The 5,248-nt window shown below is 44.9% G+C and overlaps 1 pseudogene; it reads right to left on the bottom strand.

Moving 5' to 3' along the window:
• Positions 1–1,927: 1,927 nt before the first annotated feature.
• LOC112633778 lies at positions 1,928–2,971 on the bottom strand (annotated as a pseudogene).
• Positions 2,972–5,248: the final 2,277 nt, after the last annotated feature.

Raw genomic sequence — 5,248 nt, 5'->3', positions numbered from 1 at the left:
CTGACCTGCAGGTGGCTCATGTGGGTGACTGCCAGCTGTGGTGGTATCAACAGGTTGGGTCAGCCCAACTTCAGACCCCAGGAGGATGTTCATGTACCATTGGTGGTGAACTGGGCTGAGAGACCCCCAGGCCCCTAAATGGCATGCTAGAGTAGTAGGGAGATGGGACTGAGTTGATAAACTTGTCCTCAGGTTCCCTGGAAGTGCTTTCAGGCACTGGCTGTGATAGGCAGGGGCAGATGGTCCCTAGGCTGCTGGCAGAATTGTCAGGTTTGGGCAGCAGTGGCTGCACTGCAGGCTGCTCCAGGGAGAGCAAGGCCACTCTCAGCAGGAGCAGCTTAAGCAGTAAGCTGTGGAGCTTGCCGTTTGCTCGCACCTTGGTCTCTTAGCAGCCTACAGCAGTGGCAGTGGTATTTGTCCTTAGGGATTGTTAAAGTGCCCAGCTTTCCCTCTTCTTCTTTGACCTGGTGGCCCCAGGGAAGATCATAGTGCTTTGGAGACTGGGCTGTTAGAATGGCACTGGCTGTGGCCTGCTACCAGGGAGGGCAGTGCCACTCTCAGTGGGAGCAGTATGGGCAGACAGCTGTGGCGTGTACAGTTTCTTCACATCTTGGCCCCACAGCCTGCAGTAGTGGTGGGATTTGTCCTCGGAAGTATGTGAAAGTGCCTGTTCTCCTTGGCCCAGTGGCAGCTATGGCAGTGATGGTCCCAGGGTAGGACAAAGTCCTCTGGGGGCTGAGCTCTCAGAATGACACAAGGTTACAGTTGCACAGGGCTCAGAAGCCTGTGGGACTCAGCCGAAGTTTCCTTTCTGAAACGATACCTCTGTACAATCTCTACGCAGCTCCCTTTGTTAGTCTTGACGCTCATGAGGGTTGAGGGGCTCTCCAGTGCCTAGAATTGAAGTTCATGACAAGAATTTGGAGCCCTGAAGGTCTCACTGACGATTTCCCTGCATCTGGGAGCTTCTCCCAGCTCCCGGGCAATCTTGGCTGAGCAAGCTGCCTCAATTCCCTCTCCTTCTTTGCTTTCTGTGTTTCTCATCACTCCTCTGTTGAATTCCAGTGTTCTCTCTTAGTTTTGTGATTATCTACTTGCTATTTTGGTCCTTCTCTGTGGAAGGGGGTCATATTAGCTGCATCTGGTCAGCTATCTTGCCTCTGTCTCTCCCAGTGATTTTTGACAAAGGTGCCAAGGTATTTCAATGGGGAATGAATTCATTAATCAACAAATGGCATAATCAAAAAGTGAACATTGAACCTTACTTTCACCCTACAGAAAAAATTAACTCAAAATGCATCATAGACCTAAACGTAAGTGTGAAAATCAAAAATTTCTGGAAGAATATACAAGAAAAATCTTCGGAACCTTGAGCTAGACAAAGATATCTTAGATGGGACACATGCTCACACACACATAAAAGATATAGAAATAATAGACACATTGAACTTTACCAAATATAAAACATTTGCCTTTTAAAAAACACCATTTAGAAAATAAAAAGGTAGGCCATGGGCTGAAAGAAAATATTTTCAAAAGCTATATCTGATACTGAACTTGTATAAAATACATAAAGAATGCTTAATTTCAATTATCAAGACATTTTAAAAATAAGCAAAACATTTTTTAAGATACAATATCATAACTTTATTCAGGAGATAATCAAATACGATACAGGGCTGACACTGACAAACAGCCATGCATAAAAATTATATAAATCTGCTTGCTAGATTTTCCAGAAGAGGCCCAGTCATTACAAACAAGAAAGAAAAACCAGGAGGGTGCCTAAATGCACTCTTTCAAGCAAATGCAAACGTTTCCACACTCCCTTGTAGCAAAGGCAGCCCCAGGTGAAGGTGGTCCTACTAGCAGGAAGATTAGGAGGCAGCAGCTGTGCAGAAGCCATGCTTCCTGGCCCTGCCAGAGCTCAACGGTAGGCCTTGTTGAACTCCTGGAGGACCTATTGCTTCTCAGTTGCTTGCTTGAGTAGCGTGGACTCTTTTCACCAGCCTGTCAAACTCCTCCCCAAGTATTTCATAGGAGTTCAGGACCTGTCTTGACTTCTCCATGTGCTACTCCTGTAGGTGAATGGCTCCTTCCAAATGGTCCCTAATCAGACAATGAACTTCCACTTTCTCATCAGTGTGTCAGACAAAATCTTTATCTCCTCCATCCTCAGCTTAAGGATCATAGCAGCGCACTTGACTTCCAGGTACTGGGCATTGATGTGGTCTAACTCTGAGTGGGTCTTCAGCCAGTATTCCTGAGGAAGCCTCTGCAGCAAAGTGAGGCAGCGGAGAAGCACCTGGGAGTAGGTGGACTCTTCTTCTCCAGCAGCACCATCTGCTCCTTTTGCTGACTGTTGGCATCCTGGCACTGCTGCTCCCTACCCACTAGGACCTCTGCAAGTTTCCACACCTTTGCTGTCTTCATGGTTTCACTGTCAGCATCTGAATTGGGATCATAGTACCAGAGCAGAGTGAAACATTTCTTCTTGAGCTGCTCCTCCACTTCTTGCTGTAGCAGAGCCTTCATCCAAACAAAATCCTCTGAGAGTGGCATGGATTCCAGAAGGTCTGCTTTCTCCAGCTCTAGCAGTGAAGGTATCTCCCTCTCCTGGCTAGGACCTAAGAGCCACGCCAGTTCCGTTATGAGTAGCCGCTGTTCAAGGGTCTCAGGAAACTTTTTGTCCTCAGAAGTTAAATTTGTGTCTTGTATCTTCACACAGGAGTCCACAAGCAGCTCTTGAATAACTCCATGTAAAATCTCAGATCTCAACCATGTTGTCTTATGCAGTCAAACTTCCTTCCATGCCTTGTTGAAGTATTTCCATCCTTTTTCCAGGTGAGCGGAAATCCCTGAATGCCTTTTGATTTTCTTGGGATTCTAATACTGGGGCAGCTGAAGCTCTTAAGAGGGTGCCAAGAACCTCGGCTGGGGCCAGCAGTGTCTGTCTACACCCAGGACCCATCCCGCGCCGGGGCTCCAGAACGCACTCTGGAACCTGTCATTCGGACCCACCGCAGGGGCTAGGGGAAGCGAGGCCCAGGAGGACCGCACTGGAAGGCCCTCGGGGAAGGGAAAGGGGCAGCAAAACATTTTAATAGACAACTCACCAAAGTAGATATGCAGATAGCAAATAAGCACATTTTAAAATATTCAAGATCATTAGTCATTAGAAAAAATGCAAATACTCACTCAACTAGAATGGTAAAATTTCTAAATGCTCACCATTCCAAGTTTTGGCAAGTTATATGGAGGAATGGGAGCTCATATACGTTGCTGGTGGGAATGTAAAATTGTATGGTCATTTCTGGATGTTTAAACATATAAATAGACTATAGAGTTAAACATATTCATACTTACCATACAGCCTAGAAAATCTGCTGTTTGTTTTTACTCAAAAGAAATAAAAACATAAGTCAACTCAAAGACACATACTTAACTGTTTATAGAAGTTTTACTTATAGCTCCAAACTTGAAACAATTCAAATTTCTACCAATCAGGAATATTTTTAATTAGACATAATTTTAAAGAAAAAAGTTTAGACCTGTCTAGAAAGCCTGAAATCACATGTTTTTCTCTGACTTTATAGTCATACCTAAATGTCATAATGGCCCATTAAAAAGTTTTAAATTTAAAAGGTACCTGTCTAGGGCCAATTATTACCACTATCTCAAACGGAGGATAATGAGGCTGGAACCATGAGATTTACTCCTTCTGCTCCTCCTCCTCAGTAATTACTGTACACAAGGCACAGAGTTAAAATCAATGTTAAGTTTATGGCCTCCAAACAGATGCAAACTCCGTATCATTTTTAGAGCAAGGCTTTCCTATGTTTCTCTCACATGTCTTGATAGGAAGAAATGTTTTCAAGCAGACATCCATTTCTAGGTCTCTGTAGGAAAGTCCTGGCTTATTCAACAAGGTTTGAATAACCAAGTGCCCCGGTCAGAGCTGCTTTCCTTATTTGTGCACAACAGTTAGGCAGCATCTTCTGAATTATCTTGCAAAATCATGTATTAGGCTATTCTAGAATTGCTATAAAGAAATACATGAGACTGGATAATTCATAAAGAAAATAGATTAATTGGTTCATCATTCTGCAGGCTGTACAGGAAGCATGGTGCTATAATCTGCTTGGCTTCTAGTGAAGCCTCGGGGAGCTCACAATCATGACAGAAGGCAAAGGGAGAAAAGGCATGTCACACAGTGAAAGCAAGAACAAGCAAGAGAGAATGTGGTGTGTGTCGGGGGGTGCCACACACTTTTAAACAACCATATCTCATGTGAACTCAGAGCAAAAGCTCGCTTATCACCAAGGGAATAACCCAAACCATTCATGAGGGATCCACCTCCACGATCCAAATACTTCCCACCAGGCTCCACGTCCGACACTGGAAATTACAATTCAACGTGAGATTTGGGTGGGAACAAATACCCAAACCATATTATTCCACCCTTGGCCCCACCCAAACCCCATGTTCTTCTCACATTGCAGAGTATAATTATGCCTTCCCAATAGTCCCCTAAAGCCTTTCCCCCCGCAAAGTCTTAACTCATTCCAGCATTAACTCAAAAGTCCCAAGTCCCAAGTTCAAAGTCTCATCTAGAGCTGAGCTGAGTTCCTTACCATCTATAGAGCCTGTAAAATAAAAAAAAAAAACAAGTTATTTACTCCCAGGATACAATGGGAGTATAGATCTTGTAAACATACCTTTCCAAAAGGGAGAAATTGGCCAGAAGAAAGGAGCTACAGGCCTCACACAAGTTCGAAATGCAGAAGGGCAGTAATTAAATCTTAAAGCTCCAAAATAATCTTCTTTGACTCCATATCCCACATTCAAGGCACACTGGTGCAAGGCGTGGGCTTCCAAAGCCCCTATTTCCAGAAGATATTTCCGCCTCTGTGTCTTTGAAGGTTTCAGAACTCCAGGCTGCTCTTACAGGTTGTTGAGTGCCTGTGGCTTTTCCAGGTGCTGGGTGCAAGCTGCTGGTAGATCTACCATTCTAGGGTATGGAGGGCCATGGCCCCTTTCTCACAGCTGTGGGGATTTTGTGTGGGTGCTCCAACCCCATATTTCCTCTTGGCACTGTCCAGTAGAAGTTCTTCTATGGGGGCTCTGCCCCTGAGGGAGGCTTCTACCTGGGCATCCAGACTTTTCCACACATTCTCTGAAATCTGATGGAGGGTGCCAAGCCTCATTCACTCTTGCACACTGTGCACCCACAGACTTAACACCAGAT

The sequence above is a fragment of the Theropithecus gelada genome, chromosome 1 (genome assembly GCF_003255815.1).
Source record: "Theropithecus gelada isolate Dixy chromosome 1, Tgel_1.0, whole genome shotgun sequence".
In the NCBI taxonomy this organism is placed as follows: Eukaryota; Metazoa; Chordata; class Mammalia; order Primates; family Cercopithecidae; genus Theropithecus; species Theropithecus gelada.
Note: the sequence above shows the minus strand (reverse complement) of the source record. Positions and strands in the feature narration are given on the sequence as shown.